The sequence below is a fragment of the Vipera berus genome (assembly GCF_964194415.1).
Source record: "Vipera berus genome assembly, chromosome: 9".
NCBI lineage: Eukaryota > Metazoa > Chordata > Lepidosauria > Squamata > Viperidae > Vipera > Vipera berus.
In genome coordinates, this window is record NC_138212.1 from 765,356 (window position 1) to 781,264 (window position 15,909).

Sequence of the window (15,909 nt, forward strand, 5' to 3'; positions counted from 1 at the left end):
AGGTGGTTGCGCCTTTTCCCCTCACCTGGGGATTCCTGCGGAGCCGGCTTTTCTCACCTCGGAGCCCCAGGCAGGCTCAGGGTTTCCCTTCCCTCAGCCGGGCTTTGCCTCAGCCACTCTCTGGGCCTTCAGCCAGGGCGGCGGAAACCCTCCTTGTGCTAAGTTTCCTTTTCCTTTTGGGTTGTCGTTTCTGCCATCTTCGTTTTTTTTAAAAAAAAAATCAACAGTTTATTTCATTTCATTTCATTTCATTTCATTTATTTGATTTCTATACCGCCCTTCTCCCTAGGGACTCAGGGCGGTTCACAGGGCATATATAAATAGCTATACAAAAATTAAAAGAGAATTAAACCATGCCCAATTAAAATACAACAATGATAAAATAATAAAAACCAATTAAAAAACCCATATTCCCCCATCAGGCCAGACCAGCTAATTCAAATAAGTGGGTCTTCAACCCGCGACGGAAGGATCGGAGGTCCGATGCCATCCGGAGCTCAACCGGCAGTTGGTTCCATAATGCCGGAGCACCCACAGAGAAGGCCCTCCCCCTGGGGGCCACCAGTCGACATTCCCTGACCGGAGGCACCCTGAGGAGGCCCTCTCTGTGGGCACGCACAGGGCGGAGGGGAGTTGACGCCGGCAGCAGGTGGTCCTCGAGGTATCCCGGACCCATGCCATGTAAGGACTTAAAGATCATAACCAAGACCTTGAACCTCACCCGGAAGACAACTGGTAACCAATGCAGCTCGCGGAGCAAAGGTGTAACATGGGAGTACCGGGAAACTCCCAAGACAACTCTCGCGGCCGCATTCTGTACCAGTTGGAGCCTCCAAGTAGTCTTCAAGGGAAGCCCCATGTAGAGAGCATTACAATAGTCTAGGCGAGAGGTCACGAGCGCATGAGTGACCGTACACAGGGCATCCCGGTCCAGATAGGGCCGCAACTGGCGCACCAGGCGAACCTGGGCGAAAGCCCCCCTAGTCACGGCCACTATATGATCTTCCAGAGTAAGTCGTGAATCTAGGAGGACTCCCAAGTTGCGAGCCCTATCCACGGGGGGTAAGAGCTCACCCCCCATAGAAAGCGATGGAACATTTTGAATGTCCCAGGATGCCGGAATGTACAGCCACTTTATAAACTCTACTGAGAGTAAGATGGCGTACACTATAAATTCACATTATTTAAATTTAATTAATTAAATGGTTGCCGGAATTGGATATGCCTAGTCTAGTGGAAAGAACGACTGGGGTGGCATGACAATATTTGAAGGGCTGCCACAAAGAAGAAGAGGTCAACCCATTTTCCAAAGCACCTGAAGACAGGACAAGAAGTCACGGCTGGAAGATTATCAAAGAGATATCAAACCTAGAACTAAGGAAAAATTTCCTCATATTTAGAACAATTAACCAGTGGAACAACTTGCCCTCAGAACATGTGGGTGCTCTAACACTGGAGGTATTTAAGAAGACCTTGGACAAGCATTTGTCTGAAATGGTCTAGGGCACAGGTGTCAAACTCGCCGAGTCACATGGTGTGTCACAATGTATCATGACTTTTTTTGCATTGCCGGAGCTGGGGTGGGCACAGCCTCCATATGATGCAACTGGCCGGCAGTTTGACACCCCTGGTATAGGGTCTCTTGCTTGTGCAGGGGTTGGACTAGAAGACCTCCCAAGGTCCCTTCCAGCTCAGTTATTCTGTATTTAAATTTTCACAGGTGGATAATTGGGGGTGGGGGAGTAGACCAGTCCCTTTGATTCTAGGTGAGCTAAGTGTGCTTTTACAAAATGTCCCCCACTGCCTCTTTAGTTTTAAGCCAGCCGATAAGATCATCAGCCTGTAAGCCTCTTTCAAGAATTTAGTTTTGGCTCACAGGTTTGAAGTGAATCTCTCATATTTATAATCTGCAAACTCAATTTCTAATTGTTTCTGACTATTAATGCCTAGATAGTCGTGCCTCTCTGTACATCAGAGAAATTTTAGGGCTGGAGAAGCTCAACTTCTACAGTTTACAAGCGTTAAGTGTGAAAAAAAACCCTCTACTAAAGTGATTATGGGGTGTAGTTAGCTGGTATTTCATTTTGCATAAACTATACTATCCCAGAAAAAGACCTGTCTGAATCTTTCAAACTCTGCTTTGCAGCTTTTTGTTGAAGGCTCTGCTTGCTGTTTAAAGTAAATTTTTCTAGATCTGAGAATGCTCTGGCAGATAAAAGTCTTGGAAAATTTAGAACATGAATGGAGGAGGTGATCTGTTTCAGGATGAGTCCAGAGTAAGATTTTGGCACCTGTAAGTGGGACACGCCCTGCTCCTTACATTGGTGTAGGCTCCGTATATCAATATAAGCTCCATATATTGGTGTGGTATATTAGTCTAGGCTCACTTTCATATTTAAGGATCATTTGTCTGCTTGAGGTTGTGATTGTAACTTCTGTACGTTCTGTAATAAGGAATTTCAGGATATTTTGGTCATATACCGATGTTTGTGAAATTGTTCTTAATTCTATGCTCCAAAGAGGCCAGTACCATTTTTTTTCTTATTATATACAAGGTGATTCAGTCATTTTGTTTATAAAGATCAAAGGCAAGTTTTGTCTTGTTTCTCAGCACTTTCCGCCTCTGATTTATGCCTTGAACATGACACCAAAAATGCAGAGGTTTGTATCCCAGGATAATTGATTTACTGATAGACTCAGAATCTTTCAGAAAATGAGCAGTCTGTCTAAAGACTGGTCTCCGGTTGTTGTCCTTATTTTGATGAGATGATTCTTCTGAGTCCCATTACAAACTTGGAATCACTTCAAAAGAAACCAGGATCTCTCTTCAAGCAAACAAGGAAAAGAAAGCCAAAGAAGCAGAAGATTAAACAGTTACTATATTTGGAATGTTTCGAGAGGTACCGTTGCCAGCTTGTGCTTACTGCATTTATATACGGAAGAACACTCAGTTGCCACTTTATTTGTTTCTCTTAGAAATAAGAGTTCTTTCCTGTTAAAAGTTACAAACATGTTGCTTCATTTTTTACAAAAGGGTTAGAATTCTTGGTCCAGTGGTCAAACGTGTTTCGAAGGAGACTTTTCCAGAAATCTTCAGGTTCAGATTTAGGGAGCGTGATTTTTATAGCCTGGAAAAATGCTTCCAGGGTGAAAAGGTCAATACAGGACATTTTGAAAGCCAAGAAGGATATACTTTTCTTTTGCCAATGAAAACATTAGTTAATCCAAGCTATGTCCTTAAAAAATGCTCAACTTCTGATAGCAGAGCAGACCTGTTAGTTGCCTAAATATATTGCTCTTTAAGTCTTGTGGGTGAGAATTTGAAAAACACTCTGGAACATAATTCAGTGGTAAGGCAGAGATACCTACATGGGGTATGTCAAATATTACCACATGTTTTGCTTTGGATTAGAATTTTTTTTCCTGAAGTATTTTCTAAATGCCTTTGTTTTGCATTTCTCTACAAAGACTAGAAATTGTTTTTAAAAATCTTTCCGAAGAGGATTCCTGCTCTTTGATCATAATAACCAAGTCCCTTCTCCGTCTTGGGCCAGCCAGAAGATGGCAAGCAGGAGCTTTCTTGCTGCCTTATTCCAAATCCAGGGAAGTGGTTGATTATGTAAGGCAGTCAAAACCCATTCCCTCTGAATGGCGGAATGTGATGTTGAGGCTTTTTCAATTAATGAAAGAGCAAGCAAGGAGGTAAGCCTGCTAAGGGGCATACAATTATTTGTGCCCTAAATAAAGTTGGATATTAATACAAAATTTTTTATTTCAGTAAGTATTAATTCTCTGTTCTAGTATTTCTCAACCTTGCCAGGTTGAAGTCCACACGTCTTCAAATTACCAAGGTTGAGAACTCCCAGAATCCCCAGCTATGCTGGCTGGAGAATTCTGGGAGTTGAAGTCCATACATCTTCAAACTGCCAAGGTTGAAAAACACTGCTTTATTCTGTTTAAATAAATCCACCATTCCTAATAGTAAAATTACCTAAATCAAAAACCTAAGACTATTTCTGATTATAGCAGGGGTGTCAAATAGGCCGGATGTGTCGTGCCGAAACTGTGCCCACCCCATTGCCACCAATGGAAAAAAAGTTGTGATACATCAGGACACATCACGTGACGTTGCAAGTTTGACACCCCTGGATTATTGGCTTTAAAAATAATATGCTGTTGTATATAAAGGCAGGGGCAAATAGTAGAAATTGTAGATTGCCATTAACTTTTTTTTTGTTAAATTGGAGGGGACAGGGCAATTTTTGCACGTGGGTGTGTTTTGAGATATACTGTGTGTTATTTCCACATGTATGATAGTAATACATTGGCTACAGTGATTGGCATTCTGGATTTGACTGCAGGGATCTTTAAAAAGGGACAATATGAGGCTGATCCAAGAAGGAGCATTTAACGGAACAGCAATCAAGGTAGATTTAACTTCAGGTCTGATGACCCTCGGACTGCTGGCTAAAAGATTACAGGCAGGGCAATATAATCCATCTGGGGAGGTTCCAGGTGTGTGTGTGGGGGGTCTTTTCTGCCTGCTGCCCCCTCAATCCTTCCATTGTGAAGCCACATCCAGCGCCCCTCTTGTTCTCTCGGGTTCTATATTACCAACAGAAGTGAAATAAGAGAAGAGAGCTGAGTTTTTTGAGGAAAAATCCCCATGATAGATGTCGGAAAACAAACTGATGGAGAAATGTGACGCTGTATTCTATGTGCCAATTTTTTCCAAACCTTTCTGAAGCGTCTCGATTTTTCTCACTTGTATGAAAAAATGTTAAAGCCTGAGTGGAAGAAAGAGAAACAAAAGGTATTTTAAGCCTGAGTGGAGAGTCTCTCTCTTTTTCTTTCTTTCTTTTTTTTTGCAGTCTTACTGTTCTAAATTTGACAATTTGTGGAGCATGGAAAGAATAAAATTGCCTGCTCCTCCTATATATCTATAATGATATATTTGGAACTAAGCCAGGGGCATAAGAAAAATATACTTTGTTCTAGGGGTTGCAGGCTTGGGATAATGCTGCTAGAATTTTTCTTGCATCCAAAATACTGGGCTTCCTCCTTGAAACTCCAGTCCAAAAAAAGAACTTTTTTGTAAAAAAAAAGGCTGTGGTAAGGAATCTTATCCCCCAATCAAATTCAAATGTAAACTGATGTGTGACAGAAGTCTCAGTGGCCTCTGCCTCTTGGTTATGTCGTTCATGGGGTAGGTGGCATTTTAGATTTTATTTTATTTTTTTGCCTATATGTCAGACATGTTGGCAGGGGCATGCCCGAGCGACCTTTTAGGTCACTGCTTTGCCTGGAAGGAGCACAGGACAAAATGCTTGGGAACCTCGCTGGCTGAGGAATTATGGGATTTGAAGTCCACAGGTCATAAAAGGGCCATCATTCCCCACCCCTGTTGCGAACAATCCACGAACTGGTTAAGAAGGGAAGCTGCGTCCTTGGGAGAAGTGAAGAGGAGCAGAGAGCCAGGTGGGCCTTCCGCCTCTTCGCACCTGCTTTACCAAGGGAGCGACCAGCGAGCTGGCACTTCCCAGGTGCAGGTGCCCGTTGAAGCTGGACTGGAGCCACGGCTGCTGAGTGGAAAATTCATTAATAACAGCGGGAGCTTCTCCTGGGACAAAGTAAAGCCTGCTTAAACAATTTTAAGTAATGGCTCTGCTCCGTGCTAATGAAAATTAGCAGCAAGGCAGTGAGTTCTGTCCCATTTTGCTTCTCTTCCACCCACCCCATCATCCCACATGTGTGTTTAGGGGAGAGAATACTCTGTAATTCTAGTAATGATGTAAAGAAGTAATTAAGGGTCTTGCTCAGTTAGCTTGCAGTTTAATTACCACCAGAGTAATTATTTGGCAAAGCAGTGTTGCTGCTGCCACCAGTCCTTTGACAGGATGACTCTCAACTGGGAGGTCTGCGTAAAAACTGGGGGAGGACCCTGGTCTGAAAGGTCCAACCTGGGTGCAGCTTTTGAGGGGCCTAAACGATCTGGGGAGGACCCTGGAAGGCTTCAGAACATTTCGGGGGACAGCAGGCTGAGACTCCTTCATGGGGTCGAGCTGCATTTAAGGGTCCCTGTTTTCATTTGGGTTTAAGGTGGCACCTGGCGATTTCTGAGGACCCCCCTAGTCAGATCTTGACCGAAACAGCTTTGGAGGAGACTGCGGCATCGTCCTCAGGCAGCAAGTGAAAGTGGTCTGGATCAGTGTTGGGGTTTTGGGGGAGGCCGCTGCCTAAAACCTCAGCCGCTATTGTTCAGCTTAAGGTGAACTGGACTAAATGGGCCACTGGTCTTAAGTCTATTTCTCCACCACCTCAGTTTTCCCACTGCTGTGATACGGGCTGCATGCCAATCACTGCTTGGGGTGCGATACAGATGTGAGCGGTTTACTTATTCTTTTCTGTTGGAATTTTTGGTTCCATTTCTGGAATTGAGACCCATTGGCTGAGGAAGTGGAACTCTAGGCTACGAGGTACAAGCTCTGTGAGACGAGTGGGTGAATCGTATTGGAAAGCTTAAAAAGTGTTGCATACTCCAGCCGGTGTGTCTGTGCCTTTCATGCTTCCGACTGGGGAAATCTTGGATCCCTCTGCATTCCTGGCGTGCCTGCCTTATCCCCTCTCTCTCCAGGGCCCGTCTTCTCCAGGCACTGCCTGCAGCCGAATTAACCAGGCCTGCTTGCATCTCCCAGGGCGGCTGGTTTCCTGCAGCTTGGCTGGGTGGGTGCCGATGGCCCATCTTGGCCTCCCAGGGAAGGGAAGTGCAGGGAGAGTTGAAGGCAGGAGGGTCCCTGGACGTGAGACGTGCCTGAGTGTGCAGCACGTCTCCGATCTGTGCTGTTTGTTTGCATCTCCTGTGAAGCGGTTTCGTGATTCTTTCTGTGGCTGCTTTGTTATTTCCCAGGGGCCCCGGCAACTTTAGTGGAGCTGGCTTTCTGGGTCAGATGAGGATGGAGACGAAGAGGGATTGAGCTGGGGACTTTGAGGAAAGCTGCCCGAAGGGTGTAGCTCTAGCAGTTGTAGCCATCCCCCTGCCCCATCATGTGGAAGGATGGCATGCCAGGGATGACCCCTGTACGAGGAAGGCGCTGCTGCGGTGGTTGTGATTGTTGTGATTGTGATACTTCGTGCCAGGAACACTTGTGGCTGTCAAGTGTATCTTTGTGATAAGGAGTGAAGTTGGTTAGGAAGATCTGCAAAGCTTCACTCTCTGCTGATTAACATGGGGGGGGTGGTTAATCTCTTAGCTTCTCCTGGCCTCTGGCTGCTTTCCCCTTACCCATATTTCAGGGAGGCTACTTAGAAACAGTGAGGCGTAGAAGGAGGCTGCATAAAATTAAGGACACATGGAGGAAACCAGGAAGTGCATGGAAATAATTCTACTGGGATAAATATAAATTGGATTTCAGTCATGGTCTTGAGGACAGAATCTGTTAGAAAGTTGTAAAGTAAACAGGCTTTACAGCTCTTGTAAACTGTAGACATCCTTTCCCCCCCCCCCCAAAAAAAAAAGCCTTTGGAGAATTGTGCGTATGAGAATTATGTGTGTGTTGAAAAGACTGAAATGTAAGGAAAGGCTGATCTTGATTATATCACTTTCACTTGTATTTTAAATTAATTATTTGCTTTACCCCAGAACAGGTTTTTCAGGAGGGATTTTGAGACCTTCTAGAGAAGGGTCCACAAATGGGTGATGGGTTTTATGTTTCAAAATTGTTAGAATCACATTCTTGTTTGAAACATATCCTGTTTCCCCTTGCTTTATCTAATAGAGCAAGGGCCTCCAAACTTGGCAACTTTAAGACTTGTGGACTTCAACTCCCAGAATTCTTCAGCCAGCATGGAAAAGGTGACTCAAGGTAGTTCATGGAGACACAAATAACAATACAACTTGTGAAAACCCACAGCTTGAGTTCAGAGGTATTTCCTGGACTCCATTTTATTTTTATGTTAGAATCAAACTTGCTATGCAGATGTCCATCTTGACAACCGTCGTGTTTGACTGGCTATAATAGGGCTGGCCTACTAGAAGCAATGATTGTACAGCAAAGTAGGCAGGGAGATTTCTTGAAAGTACGTCAGTCTTAGGAGGTCTGTGAATAATGTGGGGGAAAAGGACATTTTCTGATTCCCCCCCCCCCACCCGTCTCTTTCTGGGCCTTGCAATTACTTCATTGTCAGGTAAGATGGCTTTGCTTCTGTGATTGATGAAATACTATCACATAGCAAGAGAAAATAACTGAAAATGTCTCAGGTTCCGTTTCACAGTCATAAAAGCTTTGAAAACTGTAGCGATCTGGCTGATATCTTTTTGAGTACAGAATCTTCCCTGGGAGGTAAGCAGGAGAAGTAGACCTTCATCCTGGGCTTTCCTGTGCATCGTCCAATATACAGGTAGACTTTTAAAAAGAGAATTAACGCTAGCTGTAAGCTCTGCTGCCAGATTGCATTACCGTCATCATTACCTCAAATTCCTTTTGGAGGCCGCTGGATTATCGGCAAGGGAAGAGGAATTTTCAGCCACTTTGTGACTGCTTGAATACTTTGACCTCACTGTCACTGGGGATGGCGCTGCCATTTACAGGGGCAGGTAGAGGTGAAACATTTTGTCCGTCTGACTCTGGATGGCTTTGAATGCGGGCTGAAGTAAACGTTATCCCCAAAATACAGTGTTTCCCAACCTTGGCCACTTGAAGACGTGTGGACTGAATCCTCCAGAAAGCTGAGTTAGCATTTTGGACAGGGTGATGTGCAGGCGTTTTTCTGAGATTGTTCCTTTCTTTGAGGCAATTGTAGGTTAGCAGACAGATCTGCTTGGCCACACAACAGAAGCTGCGGAATTCAACAGCTGATAATCACTTCCCAGGATTTTATTCATCTATTTTATTAAATTTATTTGCTGCCCATCTCGCCACAAGGTGACTCTCTTTGCAAATATTTTGCAGATGTTTTGTCACTTCTGCTGTTTTGCAGAGCAGCCAGGAACTTGGATCTTTTTTTGCCTTTGCAGTTGGAGAGCTAATTTACCCATTTTCAGACTGTAATGAATACAATTCCTGGAAAATCATAGCACAATATATTTAATCTCACCTCGTAATTTAAAGAGACTAGATTTATACAACAATCCTTGCCCTGAATTTCCAGTTATCTCTGGTGATTTAGTCCTGGTGTTCTGGGGTCAAGTCATGCAGAAGTGATTGGTAACATGTAAAAAACTGTTCTCCCCTCCAGGCTGAGGTTCTCCTGGGAGGGCTGGCTTCTTTTAAAGGGGGGGGGGAGGCCCTTTGGGGCTGCCTGGGCAGAGGGGGAGGACAACTTGGCCTGGGCCTTTAAGCAACTTGTCCCCTCCCCTCTGGATTGCCTATTTTAGGGTGAATGTCTCTGGAGAGTCTCCGTCATGCGGGTCGTGGTTGCCCCAAAGATGCTTTTTCAAGAAGCAACTGGACTTCCTTGGTTTTTTCCTTGAAGATGTTTTGCTTCTCCTCCAAGAAGCTTCTTCTGTCAAGTTTCCTAACATCGAATGTTATTGCTTGACATCTTCAGTTACGGAGTTGCTAGATTAGATTCCTGCCTTCTGGGATGCCCACATGGCCCCTGGTCACTTGGAATTGCCCCTTTGCGAGGATCCAGCCCAATTGGCTGCCTGCTCTCCATCTTCTGGGATATGGCCAAGCTTCATCCTTCCCCTAATCCTCCTCCTCCTCCTCCCCCCCTCTTTGATGGGTAACCATCAGCTGCTGCCCATTGGCTGTTTTGGTTTCAAACACTGCCGCCTCATTGGCTGCAGGCTGAAATCTCAGGAGTGGGCGTGACGGCTTTTTAACCCTTTTCTCTTCTGCTGGGATTACAGGCAGGAGTGCCAAAACTCTCCAGGAAAACAATCACAAAGAAATCAAACGGCCCGCTTATGAGGGAGGGGGCGTCCTGGGGAAGGGGGAGACTTTTAAAACTCTTTTGGGGCTTGGCTGTCCACTGGCACAAGAGAATGTACAACAAGCCCTAGGAGGAAGAAATTGGGAGACACCCCCCCTGTCCCTCCCTCTTCAGGCTTTGGCACAGTTTTATTCCTTTGAGACTGGAAAGCATTGAATTGTGTCTGTTCTGAAAAGACTGCCAAAATAATATTCAATATTAAATAATATGAAATAAATAATAAATAATTAAACTAATATTAAATATTAAAAATGTGTTTGTTAAATTCCACATATAATAAAGCATTGTCTTTTATATTTAGCATGATCTAAATATCATTAAAGGGACGCGGTGGGTTAGGACAGGGGTGTCAAACTCAATTTCACTGAGGGCCGCATCAGCATTGCACTTGCCCTCAAGGGGCCGGGTGGGTATGGCCAGGGTGGGCGTGGCCTACTGGGTAGGCGTGGCTAGAGTACGTATGGCCTACTGCGTGGGCATGGTTCGCATCAAGGGTGCCTATGGGGGCCTGGGCAGGAGTAGGACAGATCTGAGGGTCTCTGGCAGAAGGAGGGTCTCTGGGCCAGGGCCAAGGCAGTGGGGGCCGTTCCTTCACTGTTTCCAGGATGGCTTCGAGGGCCACATAAAACCACTTCGCGGGCCGGATCCGGCCCCCGGGCCTTGTGTTTGACATGTCTGGGTTAGGATGTTGAGCCTGTCGATCTGAAGGTCGGCAGTTCGGCGGGTCGAATCCCGAGTGCCGCGTAACAGAGTGAGTACCTGTTACTCGTCCCAGCTTCTGCCAACCTAGCAGTTCGAAAGCACGTAAAAATGCAAGTAGAAAAATAGGGGCCACTATGGTGGGAAGGTAACAGCCTTTGGCATCTAGTCATGCCGGCCACATGACCACGGAGATGTCCTCGGACAAGCGCCGGCTCTTCGGCTTTGAAACAGAGACGAGCACCGGCCCCTAGAGTCGGAAACGACTAGCACGCCTGTGCGGGGGAACCTTTACCTTTACCTTTTTAAATATCATTAAAGAGAGTAAGACAGTTTAATTTAAACAAATACTGGGTTTTAAAAAATATATATACTTTCTTACTCTTTTTAGTCATATTTCAGGAATCTCCTGTCAAAACAGAAATTGTGGCCATTCCGAAATTTCGACTGCATGTTAGGTTATATTCTGGATGAAAGTCCGGCAGATGTGCATTTCTGGAAGTCTTTGTCAAGAAGAAATGGGAACTTTTCCCTTGGAGGATGAGGCTCCCCTGGCTAAAGTCTGCTTTTCTCTCTTCCCTGCCCCGCTCCCTCCCTGGCCCGAGACTCCGGGGCGAGCCCTGGTTTCACCAGAGCCTGTGTCACAGGCAAGGAGTGTCGTTTGTGTGCTTCTGTGTGTGTGTGTGTGTGCGGGAGAGATTTTAAAACTATCTCCGTGTGTGTGTGTGTGTGTGTGCGCGCGTGCGCTTTCTTGAGATGGGATGGTAGGAAACAAAGAAGTTGGGGGCAATCGGGTAGCTTTTCCTTTGCAAAATAACAGCGGGTGGGAAAAACAAAATGGCTCTACACAGAAATGAGAGGCGGCTTATGTCACTTCGGTCACATCTGTAGTAGAGTAATAGGAACTTTTGAGCATGTGTGGAGAACTCCCCCCATCACGACCATATTCCAAAAGGTATCTGCGTTCCAGATGTTTGAACAAATTCAGCCTGAAGGGCTTCAGGTCTGAAGACCTTCAGAGAGCGGGCAACTGAGGGCTCTCCTCCTCTCTGTGGGTGCCTGCGTTCCTCAGCCACCGGGGGGCGCTCTTTTCCTTTCCCCTCGCCAAGCAGGCCGTTGTGGGCCGGGCTTTGGGGTTGCAAGGCAGCGGAGGAAGGGAAGGAGTGTCCCCGCCTGGGTTGAGGATCTGTTGCTCAGCCTAGCCAGCTGACTCAGAGCAGAGAAGCAGGAGGGGGGAGACTTCCCCCTACCTCTCCCTTCTGCCCCCCCAGCCCCCCAGTGAGTTCCCTTGGCAGGAAGTGCAGCGATGCAAGAGGTGAGTGAATGGGTGGCCCCCAGTTGTTCCCCTTTCCCCACGCCGCCTGGTAGGGGGAGGTCCTTCCCGAAGTGGGGGCTCTTCCCCTTTGCCCCGTTCTTTCTCTCCCCCCCCACTTCCGCCTCCAGCCTTCGGCTTAAAAATAGGAGGGCCCTGGGCTGGGATTGGCTGGGCTGCCGCCCCTTGGAAGGCCCAGCGTGCCTCTCCTTAGGCACTGGGGGCACGGGCAGAGGGCACGCCCTTCTTTCACCCTTCTTTCGGCGTAGCGTCACGTCAACTGAACTTTACCGTCTGCAGAAATCGTCCACCTAAATACTCTAGGGGGCAAAAGACTCTCTTAAAACAGCTCCTGCTTCTTCTCGGGGGTTTATCTCTTTGTGCCTCTTGAAGTGGAGTTCTAAGAGTGGGAGGGAACAGAAGACCAGAACAAAGAGCTAAGGGGTAATTACGGCTTCCTTGGCCAGCTTGCCTGGCGCATCTGCCTTTGGGGACCCAGAGTGGGCAGAGGGGGGTGCTGGCCTTTGAGTGAGAACTTCTGCCTTCGCTGAACCGCCAGGAGAAGGAAAGCTGGTGGGCAGCAGGGACCCTGTCTGCATCTGCAGCTACCCAGACGGTCATCAGTATATCGCAGGTGCAAGACGGTGATGAGGAAATTTGAGGAAGGGGCCGTAGAGGTAAGGAACAAAGAAGTTGATCAAGAGTAGGGAGACCTGGCTGAGGAGGAAGGACCAGATCCTGCTTCTTCCCTCCTTCGCAGTTCAGGAAACCGCCTGATCAATACATTTTTCCTAGGCCGCTATTGGCTGTTAGTTGTGGCTGCCGATAAGCCGAGGGCTTAATAAAGTTGAGTGGCACCTGTGGTCTGGCTTGCACATTTCACTGAGTCACCATGTGGTTTGTTTTGTTTCTAACTGTGTTTGATACATAAATTAATTTGTTTTGCTTACGTTTTCTGCCATCATGCCGCTGTCTTAAAACCCCCGCTTATCATTAGGATTTAGAATGAGTTGTACTGACAGAATGGGTGATGTGTTCCTGGAGTTTTGAATTTCTTTCTTTTTTTTTTAAAATCACACCTGATGTTTTACAGTGAAGCAGCTTATAAAGCAATTACAGATAAATCCCCGGCAGCTTAAAGATCCTGTCATAATCAATTTGTTTCTGAAATTCAGCCTTTTTTTTTTTAAGCGGAGCTCTCTGGAAGCTTTTGAAACAGCTGGAATGCATTCGTAGTAGAATCTCCCAAATGGAGTATGCCGGGGACTGTGCTCAGCAAGCCATTAGTTTACAAATCATAGGAGAGTGGATCTCCCCTCCAAAAAGTTTGCTGACTAAAGTTGAAGAGACAGGAGGCGGTTGTGGAGGAATTTGTGTGTCTGTGTGCTTGTAAGCATGGTTGGGAAATAGTACAGGGTGAGTTTTGAGGAGAGGATCAGGAGGAACTAAGAAACCTGGGCAGGTGTTATATTAGGCACTGGGCATAAGAAGAGGGGGAAGGAGGCCGGGCCTGAGTGAGGAAGGGCAAGGCCGGTTCTGCTTGCCCGGGAAAGCTGCAGAGCCCCCCAGGAAGAGAGAACCAGGCTACCCTTCGATTTCATGCTAGGAGTGCCTTGCTCAGCTCCTGAGGTTAAAAAAGGCTTTGCGAGATCATGGTGGTTCTGGGCCCCAGCTGTTTATAATTTAATTTGCAGGTTTGTTTCCTGCCTAGCAAGGGCTGGCTCTTCCCTTGCCACCTCCTCTGCCCCCTCCCCTCCCGGGACCGTGGCGCACAGAGGGCCCTGCCCCAGCGGAGCCCCAGAGGGAATTTCCATTCTGAGAGGCTCTTTATTACTGCCAGAGACCCCCGTCACGTTGGCTGGAGGATTTGCCCCTCTTTGGCGCAGGGTAGACTCCACCTTCCAAAGGGCAGCCCTCTGCGCATGAAGCAGAGAGGAGAGAGCAGTTCAAAGGAAAATTGGTCGGAGGCCGGTCAGCAGGACGGGCATTTTGGCTAGAGCCAGGACTTCTGAGAGATGAGATGGGTGTGTGTGTGTGTGTGTCTTAAATGTCACAGGGCTTCTGCCCCTTTGCTGGAGAAATTCGTAGGGGAGACAAATAAACATTGCTCAGCTTCTAAGTTCTTCGATTTCTTTTCCCAACAGTGCCTTAGTTGTACCCAGGTCCTCCCGCGCAGGGGGTCTCCAAACCTGGCAACTTTAAACTTGTGGGTTTCAGCTGCCGGATGCTGGCTGGGGAATTCTGGGAGTTGAAGTTGCCAGGTTTGGAGACCCCTGCTCCAGAGGAAAGAAGACCCTTTGCTGGGGGGCAGCGTTGAGTGTTTTGCCTGCCTGTCACCGGGAAAGCAAGAGAGATCCTAGCAGATGAGTTGGTAGATGACAGTGGTTGGAGTCTGGGTCCTACCACTTACTAGAGGTTGGAGAGACTACTTTGTGGGAATACTTTTCATGCACCGTGCCTCTTGACTTTGCCTTAATGATTTGCCTATTCTGATAGGCAAGAGTTCCAACTTCCTACACACACATACACACACAAAGCCAAACACACCCTCGGATTTTGAAACAAACATGTTTTGTCAGTCTTCTGGCTCATTCCATTTTGGTTTCTTTCTTTTTCCTGGTCAGGTTATATTTATCTGGTTATTCTTCCAGCCAGTGGCAAGATCTTAACTGCTGGGTGTACACTTGGTGGATGTGGGTGTGCTCGGCTCTTGTGTTTATCCAAGCTTGTGAAAAAGTGTTGGTTATGGCTGACTAATCAAACAAGGCAGGCTGATAAGGGGAGTTTGACCTGGGGAAAGGCTGTTGGCTGCGACCAGCCGGGGTGGGAAGGGCAGTTGGCAGAGGCTGGCTCTGGTTTAAAAGGGGCCTCTTTAGATGGAGGAGGGAGACGTGTCCTAGCCCTGGCCTCTCTGCCTGGTTAGCGTTCTCAGGATATTTCAGAATAGAATAGAGCTAGACGGGACCTCGGAGGCCTTCTAGTCCAACCCCCTGCTCAAGCAGGAGACCCTATGCCACTTCAAACAGGTGGCTGTCCGGTCTCTTGCTGAAAACCTCCAGTGAGGGAGCACCTACAACTTCTGGAGGCAAGGAGTTCCACGGATTGTTTTCACTGTCGGGAAATTTCTCCTTAGCCCCAGGTTGCTTCTCTCCTTGACTAGCTTCCGTCTGCTGCTTCTTGTCCTGCCTTCTGGTGGGGTGATCTGGGACATCCCAGAGCAGAAGAGAATCTGTCAGGAGCTGCACAGTCTCCCATCTATGGGGATTAAGTATCTGCCCCTCCCCACTGTTTGGGACAAGACAGAAAAAAGATCCCACTGCTTTAATCGGTTCCTAGACTCCAAGGGGTCTTTCCAGACCTCTTCAGGATTGTGGACTTCTGTTTGATCTTGTCCCTGCTCTTCTGCATTGCTGGGAGGAGAGGGTGGAAATAGGGTTCTTCCGGTATTTCTTCACTGCGTGCACGACAAAATGAGATTTTGGTCTCCTGGTGAAGGCACCAGCTAGAAATCAGGGGGCTGGGAGTTCTAGTTCTGCCTCAGGCATTAAAGCCAGCTGGTGACTTCTCTCTCAGTCCAGCCCATCCCACAGGGTTTGACAGGTTGAAGAACTGCCCATCTCCCTCACAGAGATGGGTGGTTTGCCATCTTGAGTTATTTGTAACAATAAAAACAGGTGGCATCAAAACAATTGTGCCACAAGGATCCAACCTTGGCCACTTTTAAGACTTGTGGACTTCAACTCTCAGAATTCTGGGCGTTTAAGTTGCCGAGGTTGGACACCCCTAACTTGTGCTATAAAATAATACTTTTTTGGCAAATAATTCAGCCAGACAAATTCATATTTTAAATGAATTGATTCCTCTGTTGTCCAGGCAGCCAACAGAATATTATCTTTTGAATCAGGAATTCAGCATTGCCATGGTTTGCTTGGCAATAGAAAGACAAATTAAGGAAACTTTTC

At 46.9% G+C, this 15,909-nt stretch overlaps 1 protein-coding gene across 5 annotated transcripts in view; it reads left to right on the plus strand.

Moving 5' to 3' along the window:
* Window positions 1–15,909, plus strand: part of PAK4 (p21 (RAC1) activated kinase 4) — a 38,628-nt gene that overhangs the window by 1,773 nt on the left and 20,946 nt on the right. The window contains exon 1 of one of the 5 annotated variants that reach the window (XM_081334681.1): window positions 11,838–11,950. The exons of 2 other annotated variants lie outside the window; for them this stretch is intronic. The gene's annotated coding sequence lies outside the window, so the exon portion shown is untranslated. Of the gene's footprint in view, window positions 1–11,837; window positions 11,951–12,373; window positions 12,392–12,443; window positions 12,625–15,909 lie in introns of those variants that run through there. 2 more of the 5 variants (XM_081334680.1, XM_081334678.1) reach the window with 2 other exon arrangements.